Below are 24,058 nucleotides of genomic sequence, written 5' to 3'. Positions count from 1 at the left end.
TGCAGACACTCCCACCTTCCCATCAACATAGTCTCATTTCCCCCAGTCTTCTAGGGTAATGACTGTATTCTTTTTTTTTTTTTTTTTTTTTTTTAATTTAATAGCCTTTTATTTACAGGATATATACATGGGTAACTTTACAGCATTAACAATTGCCAAACCTCTTGTTCCAATTTTTCACCTCTTACCCCCCCACCCCCTCCCCTAAATGGCAGGATGACCAGTAGATGTTAAATATATTAAAATATAACTTAGATACATAATAAGTATACATGACCAAAACATTATTTTGCTGTACAAAAAGAATCAGACTCTGAATTATTGTACAATTAGCTTGTGAAGGAAATCAAAAATGCAGGTGTGCATAAATATAGGTTGGGAATTCAATGTAATGGTTTTTAGTCATCTCCCAGAGTTCTTTTTCTGGGCATAGCTAGTTCAGTTCATTACTGCTCCATTAGAAATGATTTGGTTGATCTCGTTGCTGAGGATGGCCTGATCCATCAGAACTGGTCATCATTTCTTACAGAACAGTAATATTCCATAATTTTCACATACCACAATTTTATTCAGCCATTCTCCAACTGATGGACATCCATTCACTTTCCAGTTTTTAGCCACTACAAAAAGGGCTGCCACAAACATTCGTGCACATACAGGTCCCTTTCCCTTCTTTATAATCTCTTTGGGATATAATCCCAGTATCTCCCACTTCACAATCATGATTATGAAGACTACATAAAATAAGAAAAGCTCTGTAGTACTTAGTGGGTTCAGAAACCCATTTTTCTGCAAAAGTTTACTTTTTTTTAAGTTTGAGAAGCATATTCATTAATATATAAATGAAAGAGGTTAAATTGTTATGCCTCAGTTCTCTTTAACTGTTCTGACTTGGTTTCCCTGAACTAGTTTCCTTTGTCTTAGTTTCCTTAACTGTTCTGTCAAATCCTCTTAGTCGTAAAAACATACTCTGGTCCATCAAGATTGGGAACCGTTTACTCTAAGGTTATAAATTGCTAGCAAGATAAACAAGAGAGCAGAATTCCTGTTCTCAAGAATTTACAATATCCCTCTAAAATATTCCAAGATACCTCACTGACATCTTTATCTCTGGGTATTCAGACATCCTGTCTCTGGGCTTTTAGGATTTATGGTCTCCCCCCATCCTTTTGGTTCTTTGTTTCTAAAGAGTATTTAAGAAACTGGTTGTCTCCTATTCATTGCTGGATTCTTTGAGATGACAGCCCTGGGACCAACATGTTTCCTTGGTCCCAGTATATCTTTATCTCTATCTGACTGGATAATTTGAGACGAGAGTCCTGTCCAGTCAATTATACTCTCCAATTAATAAACTATTGAAAACTCTCTAATCTCTCTCCTGCCTCAGTTTCTCCAGCATTACAAAATCAGGATTCTGATAAGTCAGAAGGAGGATTCTCATTGGTTAGTTTTATTTATTTTTTTTCATAAGCCTGCTTGTTTTAAATTATTATGAAAATTTTAGGATAATGTTTAGGAACCACTTTAAATCTTTTACTGATTTGTCCATTATAGCCCAAAGTTCTTGGAATAACTAAAAATTTGTATTTTTCATTTGATGTCTATGTATACTTTTATGTATAGAAAATTTACATTAGTCATTGGATGACTAATTTTTTAATATAAGGAATAACAGAGGACAGAGATGGAATACTAAGAGGTGAGATTATATTTAGTGTCAAAATTTTGTTTTTAAAAACCAGAAGTGAAGGAAATTAAATTACTATGGTTTTCAGTTATAAGAAAAGAACAGGGCAATGTATAAGAGATAAATTAGCTGAGGTTCAGAGGAGGGCTATTTTATAATGACTAGGGAAGAGACTCTGACTACTTCAAAGGGAAGGGATTCAGTTTAAAAACAGCAAAATTTAAAACAACTCAATTAAGTCTACTATCTTTCTCACTTCTGCCAGGCTGGCTCTGGGATTATTTGTTATATTATCAATTGTAAAGCCTTGCGATGTTTTGTTGAAATCCCTACTTTCCTCTGAGGCATACTGCAGATGGCAGCTCTTCTGGAAAGCTTTTCCTGAGCCCTCTCTTAGCTAAAATTGATCCTTCCCAAAGTAATTTTTGGCTCCACAATCTTCTCAGAGCACTTTTTTGCATAACATTTATTGATTACTTTATATCCCACTTAGCTCCAGGATCATTGGTTTTAAAGCTGGAAGAGTCTCTGAAAATTATAGATGAGGAAACTGAGGCACAGATTACTTGTGTATTTGTTGTTTGTTTCAGTTCAGTGTTGTGTTCAATTCTGTGACCTCATTTGGTGTATTCTTTTATACAGGAGTAGTTTGCCTTTTTCTTTTCCAGACTGAGTGATTTGCCAAGACTCCCACAACCAGGCCAGATGCAAATTCAGGAAGATGTTTCTTTCTAACTCCAGGTCCAGAGTCCCATCGTCTGTGTTATCTAGCTATCCACTTGTATATGTAACATTACCTCAATGTTGCAGACTGTTGTTTTTGAATTTGACTTTCTTATTGTCAAGCATACTGCCTTGCTTGTAGTAGATATTTAATAAATGCTTGGTAAATTGAATTGGTTGACAAAGGTCAAACAGGGACAAGAAAAATGTACCCCTATTTGAAAATTTTTCGCAAAGGATTTATTCAATAAGTAATGTGATTGTTATTTTTGTTCATTCCTGTGTGACTATTCATGACCTAGTGGATAATAGCACAACAGGCCCTCCAATCCTCCACACATGTGTCCACATTCATGTTCATTGTTTCCATGATACTATCTATCCATCTCATCTTCTGATGTCTTTTTCTCCTTCTGACTTTAAAAGTGTTTTCCAATATCAGGGTCTTTTTCATTGAGTCCTGACTTCTCATTATATGACCAAAGTATTTTAAGCTACAGCTTCAGAATTTTATCTTCCAGTGAATAGCCTAAATTAATTTCTTTAAGTATTGACAAATTTGGCACGTTGCTGTCCCAGGAACTCTCAAAAATTTTCTTTTGCACCCCAATTATAAAGTGTCATTTGTATGGCATTCAGTTTCTCTGATAGTCTATGATTTAATACTGTTAATTTTTAGTATATGACAGAAAGCACCAGTATTTTAAACATGGTAAAACTTAATTAGTATATATTTATGTACCTATACATATGTACCTACGTGTGTGTATGTGTGTGTGTGTATGTGTAGGTAGATTCACATCTATAGTTATAGATTGGTATTTAAACTGATATAAATATTGTAAAAAAAATGAAAAAATATTAGAAGTGATAGAGTTAGGACTACTTGCGTTCAGGTTTAACTTCTGACACACTGGCTTATATGACATCTGGGCAAGATGCTTTTTGCATTGGTAGATGAGATTTCATCACTTGGAGCCATATACACTAATAAAATCACAGGGAAAAGAGATAAAAAGGAAAAATAATTTTTAAATTTAAAATAAAAATTTTAATTTATGTAGTATTAAAAATGCTAATTTTTTTTTCAGTATCCCTAAGTTACAGGATAAAAATGTTTTCTGGGACTAAAAGATCACTAAATGTCTTTAGCATTGTAGAGTATGGGTAATGATATAGGGTATCTGCACCTACATTAGGGCACATACTAACCACATTAGCACCTTAGCCCCCAAACTCATCGACTATGTCTTCTCCTTACTAATTATCTCCTTCTTTGGATTCAAAAGGTGTCTTATTGGGAATGTTTGGGAATACTCTCAGTAAATTACAAAAAATTTAAGAAACTTTGATTCAGTGCTCCCTTCCCCTTATTTCTATTCCTGTAAAATTACAAAATGAGCTTGAGCTCATGAGCTGTCTTCCTCTATCAATCTCAAAACATACATTTATAGGCTTATAAAAAAAAATCAGTTAATGGCTATGTAATTTATGAGCAGTATAAAGAAAGTAGGAATGTAGATTAACTTTCAAACAAGGTATATAATAGGATTTGGAGATAAGGTCATCTCATTCTTTGGCCCCCTCCTTTGGTGAATGTGTATTTGTATGAAAATTGAGATTCCACCCCCAGACCCCCCATTTAGTTGAATGTTTTCTGAGCATTACTCTTCCTCTTTATGACTGCTGCTTTGTCATGTTCTCAGCTTCTGCCCATTAGTCTGCATACTAATCCATCAGTACCTTTCTCTGCCTTTCCTACCAGGTGCCTTTAAATTTGGGCAGAAGGTTTTTCCTTTGTGGGGGCCATAGGTGCCCACAAACAAGAATTCTAGGTCAAATCCAAAAATTCTCTACTTCAGGAAAAACCTCAAAGTCCCTATGATCTTAGATCCCAGCAACCTGGGACCATGTTTTGAGTATTTTTTTTGCATTTAATCTTCTCTCTACTGCCGTTAGTGGAGAAAACTCATCTTAAACCTTTTATGAGAAATGGAAGGGCATTTGTTTGATTTCCACCTTGATGAAGGTAGAATTTGAATTGGAGAAATGGGACTTGAATTAGAGGGTTGAAACCCACTGGGACAAAGAGGGTGATGGTAGTGGTGGAGGATGGGGGGGAGTAGAGGTTATCTTCCCCAAAAGGATGTAAAAATGTAAGCACCTTAGAGACTGGAACTGTGTTTTTGTAATCAGGGCTGGTGACCTGAGATTTGTAAAGAATCTTTTGTTCTTTGCCCCTCAGTTTTCTATTGTTATCTTTCCTTTCTAGAATGGAAGCTCCTTGGGAGCAGGGACAGGATTAAGTGGGAAATACCCTTCCCTGTTAGCACTCGATTGCCTCAGGCTTTTTTATCTCACATTTTTAGAAACCTTGTTTTTGAAACCCCAGATAGTGGAGAAAGGAGCCTAGGGGTTGGAAAGGGAAAGGAGAAAGGAACTACCCCTTGCTTGTGAGTGTGTGGTTCTTTCAAATCCCGCTTTGTGTGTCAAAGACAGCTCATCCTTTCTCATGAGAAAGAAATAAACTTTTTCCTGCTTTCATACTCGGACACTTGATTGTTGCTATCACATACTCCTATCTTGTATTCCTACTATACCAGTCCAGAAAATACTTGGTAAGATTTTGAGGTAAATTTTTTTTAGCATTGTTTATATAACTAATCTTGGAAAACTTTTATTGCTTTATTTTATTTAAAATTTACCTTGGTTTATGTACAGCAAGCTCTTTGGAAATTGTCTTAAGAAAACTTTTAAAAAATTCTTTAAGTGAAAAGGACTATCATTTTTTGTTTTTTTGTTTTTTCTTTCTCAACACCTAACACAATATCTGATATACAGTAGGTGCTTAATAAGGAGTGTCCGTGGCTTTTTCTCTTCCATTGGCATTGAAAGAAAATGTTCTGCTACCAGTCCTGAGACAAATTTGACTTTATTGCAGAGTTTCATTTGAATTACTTCAAGGGATCAGGCTTTGGTGGAACAAGACTCAAACAAAGAGCAAGATGATTTCTCTCTTTGTGTTACTTCCTGGAACGACTTGTATTGCTCTCTGTTCTTTAGAAATAAAAATAAAACTTCAAAAATCGTTGCTGTCTCCGATATAGTTCTGGCCTAGTTACCAGGGGATTAAATAGCCTAAACACCTCACCTAGCAGTTTAAGAGGAATGGAAACTATAATCCTATTACATTTATGTAGTTATCAGTGCTCTTTGAATTTCTGATTATCCCTGTCAGTCATCGGGGAGACTTTCTGAACTTAGCTAGGAAATAATCACCTTAAATCAGCTTTATCATGAAGAGTAAGTCTGGTACTGATGTTAGCTGTAGAGCTGAGAGAATGGAATGAGATTGAATTATCACTGGGAAAGCAAGAAAAGATTGTAGCAAGAAAGATTCAAAGAGCACTAAATTTGGTTGGAATTTCAGCTCTGATGTTTACCAGTTTAGTAGTATGCCTGCTTTTTTTCATCAGTTAAATGAGAATAATAATGATTATACTACCTATTTTAGGTGATTTGGGGGTGGGGGTGGGGTTAAAGTATTCATCCATAGTGCATATAATGTCAAGATACTGCGGACGTGTTTGATTAACAGTAATGATAACCTGTATTTACATGGTATTTTAAGGCTTTCCAAACCTTATGTATGTTATTTCATTTGAAAGCCCCTTTCAAACAATAAAAAATGAATTGTTATTCTTATTTCCACATAACAAAAACATACTTTTCAGTGGTAATAAGAGGGGGAGTTGTGAATTGATATAATTATTAACGAGGCAGCCTTATAACTTCACAGAAGAGTTATTCTGACAAAAATAATTTGAAAAGCTTATGATTATAAAATTTGAATTCATTTATGAGTATATTTTCTCATTAAATATTGGCTTGCTTATAACATTTCACTTGTTCATTTGTACACTTGTACATTCATTTGGATCTTTGCTATGTGTATTTTTTAATTAGAAATTTATCCAAATAGAATTTTTGTTCTGATAGCTATTAAGTAAAAGCTATTATATGAATATTTAATTTTTATTTTATAGTCACATGCGATATTGTATGAAAAATACAAGAGAGTACAACACTGGGAAAATGCTGCTATCAAATGTGATATAATCTATATAACTAACATCTGGTATCTCATATCCAGTTGAATTGGGCATACTCAGGTAAGAATTATAATTTTTTTTTAATTTCTGTTTTAAAGCTACTTAATTATGAGGAACTATTACCTCCGGAATTCACTTTACATGACAGGAATTCCAATAAATTAAGGATATTATATTGAATAATATTTTTTTCCATTAAAACACATATTTCTACAGATATTTTGAGATTCAAATTATAATTAGTCATTTTGAGTTCTACACGTAAATTTCATTTATTCTACTTGTATTTTATGTGTGCTATCCGTGAAAGTAACTCTCAGTCAGTTACAATGCGATGGACACTGAATTTACAATATTCTTGAATGTTTGTTAAAAGCACATTCATTTAACAAACATTTTTTGATAGTGCTGAGTGATGCTGTGAATATAGAGATGAACAAGTTAAAGTCCTTCCCTTTGCATTATAGTATGTAAAATAAAAAATGAACATAAATAAGAGGGAGAAGCAATTTGTTATCTGAAATGATCGCGGTAGTCACTGAAACCATTTGAACTCAGTCTAGGAGGATGAGCTTAATATAAGTGACATAGTTAAGTATTTGTAGGCTTGGAAGACTGAAGGCACAAAAAGTTAGAGGAGGTTACTTCAAGAAAAAAACCACTAAAGCATTCTGATATTGAATATAGCGGCATCGGGAATAAAAAAGAGGAAAGCTGGAGAAGGAAAATGGCAAACCACTACAGTATCTTTGTCAATTTGATGAATTGTAAAGGGTCCTAGATTCCTAAAATGATGAAAAGTCTCTGGAGTTAAGTGAAGGAGCATTTATTACATTCCCGCAGGAAGAGAGTGTTTCCTTATGATGGAGGTGCACGTTAGTTCAGAAGCAAGAAGATGCTTTTATTAATCAAACCCCGCCCATGTATCATCTAATCTCCTCCCAGTTGTTCCTGATTGGTTAATATCCTGTTAACAGCACCTCCCTCTCCCCTTCCTGTCTTTCTAGATATTCCCCCCTCCCTTGTCATCCATTCCATGTTCAGAGGTAAAAACTCCAAAGGGGAATGTTGATTATTATACAATTAGTCTCTTAAACCATCTCTTCCCCATTTACCTTTGCCCAACTATAGAACCCAACTAGTTTGAGCCTAATCCGGGAATGTAGTAAGGTTGGTTGAAAAGAATACATGGACTAATTTTGATTGGTTGAATCCCTGTTAAGCAACTTTATTAATTCCTTTCAGAATACTAGCTCTCTCTGAAAAACAAATTGTTTTGTTACCCCATTCTGGGATCCATCTACCACATCAAGATAATTCAAAAAAAGGATCAAGAAGAATAGGACGAGATTGAAATGACTGAACAACAATAACATGGATGTTTGCAAATTTTCGAAAGTTATTTCGGTAGCTTTTTTGTCCTTCGGGTTGTATTTCTGGGGAACAGAATAATTCAGTTCAGCCTTTAAGCACCCGTTCTTGGCTGATTACAGTGGTAGGTGTGCAAGTTAATTTATTATACAGATAAGACACATTTGCTCTCCTAGAGTCTATTTGAGAGATATGACACATAATCACAATACAAAATAATGCCAAGAATGCAAAATAATTAATACTGTGAAAGGTCTGTTTTGGTCTTATCCTAGAGTCAACTCCCACAATTGGGAAAGTCCATTCTTAGACACTTTTCTCTCAGGCAGTTTCTAAGTATGTGTCTACTACTGCCATTATCCTCCAAGGATTCTTATCATTTCATCACTGTATTTGGGGCATTCTTGAGAACTCTGGTCTTTGAATATTCTCAGAAACTTAAAGAGGAGGAAGATAAGAATTTGAAGCCTATGAATCACAGGCTAGTTGGCTTTGTGCTCAAGTCACCATTTTTATTTCACATCAGCATTTTACAAGTCACAGGGTGACATTTTGAAAAGAGAAGGGCTATAAATTGTTTTGTTTCTAATAATCTTTTGGAAACAAATTAAAGAAGTTCCTTGTTATTGCAAAAAGTTTTCAGGGTGCATACTGTCCTGCTAACTGAGGCTGTAAATAAAGATCCACCCTATAATCTCCTGCCTGTGATTTGGGGAATTCACCAAAATGACCAAAGGCTTTTGATCATAATCAGTTTCACCTATGTAAGACTTTAAAAATAGAATAGTGTTACAGTGAATGCTAGACAAAGGAATTTGAATTCATTTAATAGACAATAGTAAGCCTTTCAAGTTTTTTAATACAATAACATCATTACCAGATCTATATATGAGGATTATTTTAACAAAGGGTATTAGGGGTATTAGAAGGGAAATGGAGAAAGCATTAAATATTCAAAATATTCACATTTGTAATCCAGACTACTACTTTAATTAAATGGTGTTCAAACTGAGCTTTCTCTCAATAAAATAACCTTGTTCTACCTCAGTCAATTTTTGATCTCTAATCAGATCAGCACAGCCATCCCAGCCTATGATTTCTATCTATACCCTCCAACAAAGGTCCCAAACATACTGTAGGGGGTTCCCTCCAGTATGTTTGGGACCTTTGTTCATCTTTAAATATGGAACAGAAACCAGTGGAATATGGAGGATACTTAGGTTAATCTCTTACTCTTATTATATGGTATGGCCTTTCAATATCCTTTTCGAGTCATTATATCCTTATCCACAGTATGTAACTGATAATATATTGCAGTCTGTTTATTCTCTCCACATGTCTGTCTCTTGCCTTTTGACAAACTACAATGTTAATTCTTCAGAAATTATAATATTTCAGAAATACAGCATCAATGCAAGTATATTTATGAATAGTATATGCAATCTTACTATCTGGTCCATCAATTTAAGTATCTTGGACAGACAGTATGGATGAGCAAGCAGGACTGCCTTTGGGAAATTTTTCAGGTTTTTTTAATGATTACAAACTTCTTGACATGAGTAATAAAAGAAATATGGAAAAAAAATTCTTAAGTTTGTTTATGGAGTATGTAGTAATAGCAAGTGATTTTCTTGTAAACTGATTGCTATTTGCAGACATTTATATCTGATAAGTCTGGCTCTAAATAAGTATTATCTTTGCCTTATTGAAAAAGAAATAAACTACAGTCTGAGAGCAAAGAATGACTTCTGAAGCAAAATTCACTTATTTAGGGCATCAGAACCTATATTTGTTTTACTGAAACAGTCTGATTTGTTTAGCATAGTTTAAGCAAAGAAAAATATGACTCTATGGGAAAAAATGTACTTTAAGATTGTGGTTTAAATATGAGTAAAATGAGGATGAAAAACATTTATATTTAAGGTCATAATTAAAGTTAACTAAAAAATGCTGCTCTTTAGTTAATAGGATTTGATAATTATCCATTAAAAATATTGGAACCAAATGATCACACTGAATACTGATTTGATTGAATGTTTTTATGAAATAAAAACTATTTGGAATAAGTTTGTATCTGTAGCATTTAGTACAGGCCCTTTATAAATGTTTATTGAATTTAACTGAAAATAAATAAATAAATGAATGAATATATAATTGAATGAATATATTATTGAATTTAACTGAAAATAAATAAATAAATGAATGAATATATATATATATATATATATATATATATATATATATACATATATACATGCATACGTGTGTGTGTGTGTAGGAGAATGATCAGTGGAAAGAGGTGTTTTGGAGCCACAGGGAAATAGATTTGCAATCTTTAAAGTAGCAACAATATAAGCGATTTGATTATGATTCTATATATGAAAATCAGGAAATAAAAGTTATGATACACACACCTCAGTCACTCAGTCAGTAAGGATTTAATAAGCACTATGTGCCAGGCAGTGTGATAAATTCTGTGGATACAAAGAAAGGCAGAAGATAGTCCTTGCTCTCAAGAAGTTGACAATCTAATCACGCATCAAGCAATCAGATGTCTGGGTTGTAAAATAAAACTGAGTCTGGCAAGGTATAATGGTATTACAAGGTATGAGGAACTAATCATTCAGAACAGCTTAGACTCCAGGTCTAAAAAGATTTGGTCATAGAAGTATAATCTGTGATTGAGAGTACAGTGAGAGGATAGCAGGTAAGAGAGTCTTATAAAGTGAAGCATAACTGGAAACTGGCTAAAAATTAGTGGGAAGCACTCATCAACAAGGACAATGATGATCCCAGTTCTGAAGGGTAATGGTTTAATTCTTGTAGGGCACTGAGATCTAATTCAGAAGAAGTAGGATTATGGGCAGGGTATAAAATAAAAATCTCTTCTAAACCCCTAGCACCTTACTCTGTACACAGCAGGAACTTAATAGAGTCTTGCTTAAAGGAACATCTTCTAATGTAATGGCCCGAGGTCACTTCTCCAGACTCATACTTGAGAAAACTTTAACACATAACTTGAAATAGCTTGGATTGGCCTGATGAAAATAATCAGGCAGTACTATCTCAGTCCCAAGTTCTCAATGACTGAAAATAAATGTTTTTGTTTTTGTTTTGATTTGTTTGTTAAATAAAGTTTTTTGAAATTTGTCACACAAGTTTCGTTAGAATGTCTTTTGACATATACAGCTGGTATTTTATATAGACTAGTTTGTCTTTCCAAATGGACTAGGTGTGTTAGACAAGCTGATCTGATAAGAAAGAGACCAAACAGTTCCTTGTCTAACTAGTCAGATACCTTAGTTTGAATTGTTGAATGCCTTTTGCACATCATCTTGATCTGTCAGCTTCCCCATTTTACTAACTTTCTCTTTCGAATTTATCAAGTTATTTCAATTATGTTTGATGCCTTTCAAAATGTACTTTTTAACTCTTAAAAATTTGATATCTGTAATTTTCTGCCAGAAATCATCAGGGATGAGATATTTTTCATAAGCATTTTATTTCATGCTCTTAAAAATGTAAATTATTATTTAAACAAAAAATCAATAAGAACTAGTTTGTAATGAGCAATTTTATTCTAAGTAGCTTTTATGAAATAAAAATCAATTAACATTCACCCAAATCAGTACTTAGTGGGATCTTTTGTTGCCAATATTTTAAATTGTGAATTATCAAATCCAATAATTATAAAGGCAATATTTTTTGATTAACTTAATTGCAGTCAGAAATACAAATAACTTTTCTTCTTTTGATCTCATTTTACTCATATTTAAATTACAGTCTTAGAAGTATGTTTCTCTTCTGATTTTTTAATTTTGTAAATTATGCCCTAAGAACAAATCAGACTCTTGGGAAAAAAATGTTTTAATCAAATGATTATTTCAGTAAAAAGAAATATAGGCCCCAGTGGACTGAATAAGAGTTATTCTTTGCTCTTGGACTATAATTTCTTTTCCTGAAAAACAAATATAATGCTTATTTAGGGCCAGGCTTATCAGATACTAATAATTTCTGCAAATAGAACTACCTCCTATTACTATAAACTCCATAAGCAAACATAAGATTTCTTTTATCACTACTTTCAAGAAGTTTGGGATCATTAAAAACCCTGAAAAATTTTCCAAAGGGAATCCTGATTGCTCATCCATAGTATATGTCCAAGATATTTAAACTGATGGGCCAAATATTTAGACTGCATATACTATTCATAAATATACTTGCAGTGATGTTATATTTCTGAAATACTATAATCTCTGAAGAATTAATGTTAAAATTTATACAAAAGGCAAGAAGGAATGTGGAGGAAATGAGCAGATTGCAATATAGGAATGTCATTGGAGGATGGTATGACCCAAAAAGAATGGGGTTTGAGAAGGCCATAATCATAGCAAGAGTGACAGCTAACTTAAGAGTATTTTCCATGTTCCACTGGTTTCAGTTTTATATTGAAAGATGAACAAAGTCCCAGAAATGTTAGAGGGAGCCTGTTTAGAGAATTCATTGGAGGATATGGACAGAAGTCATATAGGTTGAGGAGAAAGGCTCAGCCTTGAAGGAGCTTACTACCTAATGGGGAAAGAAAAGACAAAAAAGGAAGCTGGACATTATTGACTGTATCAATAACCAAACTAACAAAAATCATTTGATCATCTTAATAGATGCGGAAAAATCATTTGACAAAATCCAACATCCATTCCTATTTAAAAAAACCTTGAGAGTTAAGGAATAAATGGAGTTTTCTTTAAAGTGGTCAGTAGCATTTTTCTAAAACCATCAACAAGCATCTTAATGGGGACAAACTAGAACCATTTCCAATAAGATCACATAAATCCACATAAATCATCAGTATTTTTATATATTACCAACAAAGTCCAGCAGCAAGAGATAAAAAGAGAAATTCCATTTAAAATAACTGTAGATAATATACAATATTTGGGAGTCTTATCTGCTAAGATAAAGTCGGAGACTGTATGAATACAATTACAAAACACTTTCCACACAAATAGTCTTATCTAATCAACTGGAAAAATATCAAGTGCTCATGGGTAGGCCGCAAGAATATAATAAAAATGACAATACTACCTAAATTAATCTACTTATTTAGTACCATACCAATCAAACTCCCAAGAAACTATTTTACAGACCTAGAAAAAACAATAACAAAGTTCATCTGGATGAACAAAAGATTAAGAATTTCAAGGGAATTAATGAAAAAATAAAATGCCGAAGTTGGCATGCCAGACCTTAAGCTATATTATAAAATAGTGGTCATCAAAAGCATTTGGTACTGGCTAAGAAATAGGGTAGTCAATCAATGGAATAGGTTAGGTTCACAGGACAAAATAGTCAATGACTATAGTAATCTTAGTATTTGATAAACCCAAAGACCCCAGCTTTTGGAATAAGAACTCATTATTTGATAAAACTGCTGGGAAAATTGGAAACTAGTATGGTAGACATTAGGCATTGACCCATACCTAACACCGTATACCAAGAAAAGGTCAAAATGGGTTCATGATTTAGATATAAAGAGTTATATTAGAAGCAAATTAGAAGAATATAGGATAATTTACTTCTCAGATCTATGGAGAAGGCAGGAATTTGTGACCAAGGAAGGATTGGAGCTCATTATTGAACACAAAATAGATAATTTTCATTATATTAAAAAGTTTTTGTACAAACAAAGCTAATATAGAAAAGATTAGAAGGGAAGCAATAAATTGGGGAAAATTTTTACATTCAAAGGTTCTGATAAAGGCCTCATTTTAAAAATATATAGACAATTGACTCAAATTTATAGGAATTCAAGCAAAATGTTTGTGGCAGCCCTTTTTGTAGTGGCAAGAAACTGGAAACTGAATGGATGCCCATCAATTGGAGAATGGCTGAATAAATTATGGTATATGAATGTTATGGGATATTATTTTTCTGTAAGAAACGACCAGCGGGATGATTTCAGAGAGGCCTAGAGAGACTTACATGAACTGATGCTAAGTGAAATGAGCAGAACCAGGAGATCATTATACACGGCAACAGCAAGATTATATGCTGATCAGTTCTGATGGACGTGACTCTTCTCAACAATAAAATGATAATTGCATACATATTTATACAATTATCATACTGCATAAGAAAAATCTGATCAAAAAGAAAGAAAAATGAGAAAGAAAATAAAATTCAATCTAACAACAAAAGAAGTGAAAATGCTATGTTGTGATCCATACCATGTTCCCACAGTACTGGATTTAAATGGCTCTTTTCATCAGAGGATCATTGGAATTCCCCTGAATCACTTCAATTTATATATTTTTACCATGTTTAACATATATTGAATTTCTTGCCCATCAGGGAGGGGATGGAGAGAATGGTGGGAAAAATTAGAACACAAGTTTTTTTGCAAGGATCAGCATTGAAAAATTATCCTTGCATATGTTTTGAAAATAAAAACTTCAATTAAAAAAAAAGTCAGTGGTAATCTTGTCTGAAAAAATAAAAAAAGGAAGCTGGAAAAGGGAAGGGAGTAGTGCATAAGGGATTACTCATGTTAACATGAAGTTGAAACCAAACACAGAAGTGAAGATAGAAAACAGAGTAAGCTGAAAGTCCAAATCCTGCCCTTTATTATTAGATTATATGCTATATTACATACTATGTATATTATTATAAACCTTTATGAGGATTAGGGAAGAGTTTGGTGCTCTAATCACAATCTTTGAATTGGTGGGGAGAGGAAGTTGAGGAAAGGTGGGAAGGTATTGAATATGCAAGGTTGATCTGCATCTATTTAAAAAGTAATTTTAGGGCAGGACTATTTCATTTTTATATTTGCATTCCTAGAGCTTTATACAAAATAAAAACTTAATAAAAATCTCTTCATTCATTCATGTTGAAATCTCATTGATGTAGCCATTTCTTGATAATGCAAATTGTTATCCATCTATGCTTCTTTCCAATGGGCATTCAACCTACTTTACATTTTTAAGGATTTACCCAATATGCCAAAAGGCTTCCTAAAAGTTTTAAGAAAAGTTTGTAAGTGTGGTGAAGCACTTAAATTTTTCATTGTTTTTTCATCAGTTTCACTACATGACTGACCCATTTACTTTTCTGATCATATACTTCTTGGATGATATACCTTTTTGCCAATTATTGCATATAAGAAATTTTTATATGTAACATGCTCTAATGCCTAGCCTCAGCCCAGATACATAATCGATACTTAAAAAAATACTTGCTTTTTAAATTTAATTAAATTTTTTTTTCTCAGTTACTTGTGTACAAAAGGTTTTTTTTAAACATTTATTTTTCTTTCTTTCATTTTTTTCCCCCCAAGACAATTAGGGTTAAATGATTTGCGGAGGGCCACTGCAGCTAGGAAGTATTAAGTATCTAAGGTCAGATTTGAATTCAAGTCCTCTTGATTTCAGGGCTGGTATTCTATTCACTGTGCTGTCTAGCTGCCCTAAATGTTTCTTTTAAATTTTGAGTTTCATATTCTCTTCCTTCCCCATTCCTTGGAATCTGATATAGATTATACCTATAAACATTTCCATGTTAGCCATGTTGCAAAAGAAAAAACCTCCAAGAAAAATAAAATGTAAAAAGTATGTTTCCACTTATATTCTTATGCCACCAATTCTTTTTCTGGAGATGGGTAGCATTTTTTATAACAAGTACTTCAGAATTGTTTTGGATCATTGTGTTGCTGAGAATAGCTAAGTCATCTTTGACCCAGCAGGGCCAATACTGAGTATGTATCCCAAGGAAATCATAAAGTGGGGAAAAGGACCCACATGTGCAAAAATGTTTGTAGCAGCTCTTTCTATGGTTGCAAAGAATTGGAAAATTAGTAGATGCTCATCAATTGGGAAATGGCTGAATAAGTTAGATGAAAGTAATAGAATATTCTATGAAAAGTGATGAACAACTTGATTTTGGAAAGGCCTAGAAAGATTTACATGAACTAATGCTGAGGGAAACAAGCAAAACCAGGAATATGTTATATACAGAAACAGCAAGATTGTGCAATGATTATCTATGAAAAGATTTGGTTCTTCTCAGTGGTTCAATGGTCCAAAGCAATCCCAATAAACTTTGGAAAGAATGACATCTGCATCCAGAAAAAGCATAGCAAAAATTATAGTGATTGAATGTAAATCAACATATATTATCATTTCTTTTTTATGTTTCTTTTTCTCTTTCTCTCTTTTGTTTTGATTTTTTTTCTTTCAACATGATTCATAAATGTGGTACTAAAGATAAAGTAAAATTTTAAAAAGAGAGAGAATAGCTATCATTCACAGCTTTTCATTGAACAATATTTCTGTTGTGGTTCCAATATTCTGGTTCTGCTCATTTCATTTTGCTCATTTCATGTAAGTCTTCCCAAGTTTTTTCTGAAAGCATCCTGATCATCATTTCTTAAAGCGTAACAGTATTATTCCACAATCATATAAATATAATTTTTTGAATCATTCTCTAATTGATGGGCATTGCCTCAGTTTCCAATTCTTTGCCACTGGAAATAACATAAAAAGAGTCACTATAAATATTTTTGAACAAACAGGATCTTTTCCTTTCATCTCTTTGGGATACAGACTTAGTCATGGTTGGTTGCTGTTTTTCTTTGTGTTTAAAGAAGATCAAAATGATATCACTATGTCCAAATCAAGGTACATTATGTACAACAGTGGTTAATCAAACTAATTCAAACTCAAAAGGCTTTATTACAGGCCAAGCACAAATTGTCCATATGAACCTTTGGAGTAGAGATGTCTCTAAATATAAACATCTCTTTTTTCCTTTGAGTTACCGCAATTCTGTTTTGCCCACAAGGCATGTCTCCCGGGTCTCCCAATCAATCCCAGTGTTCTTAAGAGAGAGACCTTGAAAGTGCCCTTGTATTAATTCTTCTGACTTCCAGTGTGAGCACTTGGTTTGTGTGAGTTTCCCACAAAGTAGTCTTTTAGACAAACCTATGTTTGGCATTTGAATAAACATGTCCAACCCATTGGAGTTGTGCTCTCTGTAATAGAGTTTGAATGCCTGACAGTTTGCCTTGCCAGGTGATTTTCAGAATCTTCCTAAGACAATTCAAATGGAAGTGATTCAGTTTCCCGGCATGGGATTGATATACTGAACAGGTTTCATGGGCATAAAACAATGAGGTCAGCAAAGCGGCTTTGTAGACCTTCACTATAGGAGGCAGGGAATAACTTTTCTCTCCCACACTTTCCTATCGAGCCTCCTAAACACTGAGCTAGCTCCGACAGTGCATGTGTCAATTTCATCAGGTATGTGGATAACCCTGGCAAAAATATTGCCAAGATAAACGGACTTATCCATAGAATTCATAATTTCTCCATTTGCTATTACCAATGATTCCACCTGTGGATGTTGTTAATGCTGGCCAGGGAGAATCACTATTTCCTTGGAGTTAATTATCAAGTCAAAATGGCATCCAATCAATTCATATTCTTGCATATTGCATCTCAGCCTTAGATATTGAGTGCATAATTATATATATATATATATATATATATCTTTAAAACTGTGTGTACCTTTGGTACACACAGTTTTAAAGTTCTTAGGACATAATTCTAATTGTTCTCCAGACTAGTTGGATTAGTTCATAACTTCCCCAAAAGTGCTTTAGTGTCTCAGGTTTCCCCCATTGCCTCTAACATTTGTTTTTTTCCTTTTGTGTCATATTAACCAGTCTTATGGGTATAAGGTAATACTTTAGAGTTACTTTAATTTGGATTTCTCTAATCAATAATGATTTAGAGCATTTCTTCTGAAAATTTCCTGTTCATATCTTTTGGTTATTTATCAATTAGGGAATGACTCATTCCTTTCAGTTTGACTCAGTTCTCTATATATTTGAGAAATAAAGTCCTTATCAGAGAAATTTGCTATACATTTCTTCCCCAGTTTCCTGCTTTCCTTTTAATTGTGTTTGCATTGGCTTTGTTTGTGAAACCTTTTTTAATTTGATATAATCAGAATTATCCATTTTATATCCCATAATGCTCTTTATTTCTTCCTCAGTCATAAAATCTTCCCTTATTCATAAATCAGACAGGTAAAATTTCATGTTTTTCTCATTTGCTTATAACACCTTTTATCACTAAATCATATCCATTTTACTTTACCTAGGTATTTGGTGTAAGACATTGATCTATACCTAGTTTGTGACCAACTGCTTTACTATTTAACAGAAATTGCTAGGAAAACTGTAAATCCTTGTTCCTAAATCTTGTCTCTTTAGGTATGTCAAAAACTAAATTTACTGTGGTCATTTACTCCTATATGTACTGTACTTAGTTTGCATTTCTAAAATACTTTTGAATAATAGAGTTAATGGTAATCCTTGCTTCACCTCTCATTTTAGGGAAAAGCTTCTGGTTTATCCCCATTGCAGATAATGCTTACTGATGGTTTGAGATAAATACTACTTATTGGTATTACTGAATTATAATTTCAAAATGACTGAATGATAGCTCTTCTAATCCAAGGCAAATAATTTAGCATTGCAGCAATCCAAATTTGTGAATTGATACCTAAGAAGCCAATGTTAATCAGTTCTCTGAAGACATAAACATCTAGAAATAACATCAAATTAAGTTCTTACTTCATCATGGGAAAATGGAATGCTAAAATAGATAATTGGAATAACAGGTAATTTTGGCTTGTAGTACAAAATTAAGCAGGAACAATGACTAATGGAGTTTTGTCAAGACAATTTGCTAGTTATAGCATTTTTTTTTAGGAATCCAAAAGGCAACTCTAGATATGGATATCACCAGGTGGTAAATATATATATATATATATATATATATATTTGCAACCAAAGATGGAAGACTTTTATAGAGTCAGTTAAACTCAGATCATGATTTTCTCATTGCAAATTTAGACTGAAATTGAAGAAATGAAAGAAAGCCACTAGGCCATATAGGTATGACCTAACTAGCATCCTTTATGAATAAAAAGTAGAGATGATAAATAGATTTAAGGATTAAATCTGATAGGCAGACTTCTTGAAGAACTATGGCCTGAGCTTTGCAATAGTGTACAGAAGTCCATAACTAAACAAACAAAAAAACCCAAAGAAAAAGAAAACCAAAAAATCAAAATGACTGATGAAGCTTTACAAATATTTGAGGAAAGAAAAAAGGGGACAGGGAATGGAGAAGGGGAAAGATGAATTCAATTAAATTCAGAATTCCAGAGAATAGCAAAAAGAGATAATAAGGCTTTCATAAATGAGTAAAAAAAGAAGAAAACAACAGAATAGGAAAGCAAGAGGTCTCGTCAAGAATTAGAGATACCAAAGAAAAGTTTCATGTAAAAATGGGCATGATAAAAAACAAAAACGGTAGATATTTAACAAAAGCAGAAGAAATAGATAAAAACCACACAAAAGAACTACACAAGAAAGATCTTAATATCACCAGGATGGTATAGTTACTGATCTAGAACCAGACTTCTGGAGAATGAAGTCAAGTAAGCTTTAGGAAGTATTGCTAACAATAAGGCTAGGAGAGGTGATAGAATTGTATTTGCGTTATTTAAAAACCCTAAAAGATGATGCTGCTAAATTATTGAGCATAGTATCCTAGCAAATTTGAAAAAATTCAACAGTGACCACTGGGTTGGAAAATATCAGTTTGCCTTCCAATACTAAAGAAGGGCAATTCCAAGGAATGTTTAATTATTGAACAATTCCACTCATTTTATATGCCAGCAAGTTATGTTTCAAATTCTTCAACCTAGGTTTCAGCAATATGTGAACTGAGAATTGTTATGAGTACTCTGGTTTTTGAAGAGTCAGAGGAATTAGAGACTAAATGCCCCCAATTATGGAGAAAGCAGGGAAGTTCTAAAAAACATCTGCCTCTGCTTCATTAACCACACTTCAGTCTTTGACTGTATATCACAAAAAAATGTGGCAAATGCTTAAGGAGATCAGGATACCAGATAAAAATGATCTAAGAAGCTTGTATATACATCAAGAAACAACAGTTTGAACCGAATATGGAATAACAGATTCATTTAAAATTGGTAAAGAAGTACAACAAGGATGTATATTGTCATCCTATTTATCCAATTTATATAAGTAGCACATCATGAGAAATGCCAGACCAAGTGAATCAAAAGCTGCCAGGAGAAATATCAGCAATTTCACATACATAGATAACATTTTTCTGGTGACACAAAGTGAAGAGGAATTAAGAAGTGTGAGGATGAAAGAGGACAATATAAAAGCTAGTTTGAAGCTTAACATCAGATAACTAAGATGTTGGCGACTAGTCTAATCATTTCCTGGCAAATGGAGGGGGAAAAAATGGAAGCACTTAACAGTGCTTCTATTCTAATGATTTTATATTCTTAGGATCAAAGATCATTGCAGATAGTCAATGCAACCATGAAATGAAAAACAACTTGATCTTGGAAAGAAAGTTGTGGCAAATCTGGATAACATATTTAAAAGTAGAGATATCACCTTGGTGACAAAGGTCTGTATAGTCAGAGAGATATTTTTTTCTCAGCAATAGCATATGGCTGTGAGAATTGGAGTTTGAGAAAAGCTGAATGCTATAGAACGGACATTTTGAATTGTGCTGGAGAAGCTTTTGATAGTACCTTGAACAGCAAGAAGATCAAATCAATGAATACTTCAAGAAATTAAATGAGGCTATTCACTATAAGGTTAAATAGTGAAGTTGAGGCTTTGGTTACATAGTGAAAGATAGGAACCATTGGGAAAGATAGGAAAGACTGAAGGCAAAAGGAAATTTTACAATCTTCCTGTTAATATTTGCTAGTATTTTATTGAAATTGTTTACATCAATATTTGTTAGGGAAATCGGTCTATAATTTTTTGTTTTTGTTTTTGCTGTACTTGATTAATTTTTTTTTTTTTTTACGTTAAATGTTTGGTAGAATTCATTTGTAAATACATCTGGTCCTGGGGATTTTTATTTAGGGAATTCAATTATGGCTTGTTCATTCTCCCCTTTTCCCCCTTTTCCCCTCTACTCCCCCATCCCCCACCAAATTCATTTTTATTGTTCCATTCCAAAGAGGATATAGAAAGTAAAAAGCCAGCTATCTAATAACTATATGCAGTTCAAAGGGTGGAAACAGGACCTTAGTTACAATTAAGAGACTCACACAAATAAGCCCATCGACCACTTCTCAAGATAATTGGAAATGCTGAGCACTCATTCAGAAGTTTAAATTCTAAATACGGATTTCTTTATCACATGGTTTTCAAATCTTGAAGCTTTACCCTTAAGACCATGAGAAGAGGGTAAGAAGGACTTACATTTAGCAACACCATTTGTTGTCTCTGAAAAAAACTAGCAAAGGGCAAATCCATATCAGAATGCACTGCATTAGACTGGAGAATTTATCTACATGACAGTACCAAAGTATATCTGCATTTCTGTCAGTAATATTTCACAGTCAACTTACCAAGTATGTTGCCAAAAGCCAATCATCTACTTAGGAGACTGTCAGTGCTAAAAATCAACTGAGCAAGTCAGCATTTCCAGCTAAGTCTGATTCCACTGAAAATGAGACCAACCACAAAAATACAATAGGAAACATGTATTTGCAAAAGTCCATGGAATAAAATGTTTTGTGAAAGTTATGTTTTCCTTCCCTTAAACTTAAGAGTGTGAAAGTTGTCTTGAAAAATGTTAGAATTAAAGTAAGGAAGGAATACAGAAAGAAATGAATGTTTGCCATAGAGAAAGGCCCTCAAGATAATTCATAGGTAGATTTAGCTTCATTATGAAAAAATAGAACTGTTTGTGGTTTTTTGGCTTCTGAGAAATGTGCTTTTAAAATTTTCCAGTTAATACTTTTTATTTTTTAAATTAAAAAAAGCTTTTTTTCCCTGCTTCCAGTTTTGAACTATCCCACAAGTTTGTTGAAATCTCTCATATATCAGAATAGGATATTATTTCTTCTGTTAATTTGACAAATTATAATTTTGCAAATATTCATCCATTTCACTTAGATTGTTAGATTTATTGGTATATAATTGGGCCAAAATCTCCTAAAAACTGGTTTAATTTCATCTTCATTAGTGATTCATCAACTCTTTTCATTTTTTGATACTGTAATTTGGTTTCTTTTTTCTTTTTTTAAAATCAAGTAAATCAGTGGTTTATGTTTTATTTTTCATAAAATCAGTGAGTAGATTTATTTTTTAATTCAATAGTTTCCTTTTAATTTTATAAATCTCGCCTTTAAATTTCAGGTTTTCTGATAGAATGTTTAGTTTTAGATTTGTAATTTGTTCTTTTTTCTATTTTTTTAGTTGCCTGTCCAATTCATTGGCTTATTCTTTCTCTATTTTGTTGATATGTATAAAATTTCCTCTTAACTACTATTTTGGCAACTATTTGGAATATTTGTCTAATTATTGTCATTCTCTTTAGTGAAATTTTTGATTATTTCTATGATTGGTTCTTTGACGCATTTATTCTTTAGATTTAGTTTCTAATTAATTTTAATTTACATTTTCACACGTCTTTAATGTAAGTTTTATGGCATTATGACCTGAAATAAGTGCATTTAATATTTTTGCTTTTCTTCATTTGGTTGTGTTTTTTATGCCCTACTACATGGCCAATTTTTGTGCAAGTTCATTATGTAGCTGAAAAAAAAGAATACATTCTTTTTCTACTTCCATTCTATTTTTCCAGAGATCTGTGATAGCTAACATTTCCAAAATTCTATCTGCAATATTTTTTTTCTTGTTGTAATTAGATTAGTTCTGAAAAGAAATCTTGAGATCCTCCGTGTAACTGATTGAATTTTTCCTTTAAGAATTTGCATACTATGCCATTTGGTGCATGTAAGCTTAGTTTTGATATAACTTCAAAGTTTATGATACCTTCCGTTTATCTCTTTTAATTAGTTCCATTTTTTATTCTTTGTCTGAGATCATGATTGCTAACTCTTCTTTTTCTTATCTCAGATGAAACAGCTGATTCTACTTCAGCTCTTTATTTTTACTCTTTCTCTTGTTTTAAGTGTGTTTCTAATAAAGAATATATTCTTTGATTATTTTTTAAAGTTCATTCTGCTGTCCCCTTCTGTTTTGGAGTGGGTTCATCCCAGTCATATTCATAGTTATGATTGTTAACTGTGTTTTTCCCTCCATCTTATTTTTCCCCTATTTTTCTCCTTTTGTGTCTGTCTCTCTTTCCCTTCTGCCCCCATCCCTCCTCAAAAGTCTGTTTTTCTTCTGACCATTATTTCCTTCCCATTCTCCTTTTTATCAACCCCCTTCTCCTTCTGTCATTCTTCTCCCCTCTTATTCTCTCCCTTCTCCCAACCCCTTCCGTAGACAGCAAGTAATCCAATGTATCTTAAACATGTACAATTCTTCTATACATATTTCCACATTGATAAATATGATGAGCCAATTTTTGTGAGAGTTAGATTTTATTGCCTGCCACCTCCCCAACATCCCTTTTACTGTAAAAGCTTTTTCTTTGATGTCTCTTTAATGTAAGAGGAAGCTTATACTATACTTTGAAGCATATACTGTATTTTGTCTCAGTTGACAATACCTTTTTAACGTGTCTTCTCTGGGATTATTATTGCTATTCTTGCTTTTTTCTCCTATTTAATTGAGGTGTAAGTTTTACTCTAGTCTCTCATTTTTACTCTTAGTCTTTTTAAATTTTATGTCATAAACTTATAAATCTAGAGATAGAAAGAAACTCAAAAGACAGGTGGGCTGTCTATCTGTTATCCGTTGCCTGTCCCTGCCCACTTTTCAAACTGTGGCCTAGGAATTTTAATTTTTTTGTTTTTGCTTTTTGTTATTTGACAGATTGTTTAGTTCAGCTATAGACTATCCCCTCCCTTTCAACAACTAACTTCCATGGTCCTCAATTTTTTCATCATTTTAATAGATAAGTAAATTCAATCTACTAACATTTAATATTATGACTATTAAGATATTTTTCTGTATGTAAAATCCATTATAATATATATATTTTTTAAAATCACATAAAATATGCATATAACTATATACCTGTGTTTATGTATATATTAATGTGTACACACATAATCTGATCCCTGTGTACTTCTTCTCTCTCTTAAAGCACCAAAAACAGTTACTGATTCACCTTAC

General features: G+C 32.9%; 1 protein-coding gene across 9 annotated transcripts in view; it reads left to right on the top strand.

Moving 5' to 3' along the window:
* Nucleotides 1-24,058, top strand: part of GULP1 (GULP PTB domain containing engulfment adaptor 1) — a 493,495-nt gene that overhangs the window by 128,683 nt on the left and 340,754 nt on the right. For all 9 annotated transcript variants that reach the window (XM_031960337.1, XM_031960329.1, XM_031960335.1 and 6 more), the window contains exon 2: nt 6,457-6,582. The gene's annotated coding sequence lies outside the window, so the exon portion shown is untranslated. The remainder of the gene's footprint in view (nt 1-6,456; nt 6,583-24,058) is intronic.

Source organism: Sarcophilus harrisii, chromosome 3 (assembly GCF_902635505.1).
Source record: "Sarcophilus harrisii chromosome 3, mSarHar1.11, whole genome shotgun sequence".
NCBI lineage: Eukaryota > Metazoa > Chordata > Mammalia > Dasyuromorphia > Dasyuridae > Sarcophilus > Sarcophilus harrisii.
The sequence above is the reverse complement of the archived record's forward strand: the minus strand, read 5'-3'. Positions and strand labels throughout refer to the sequence as shown.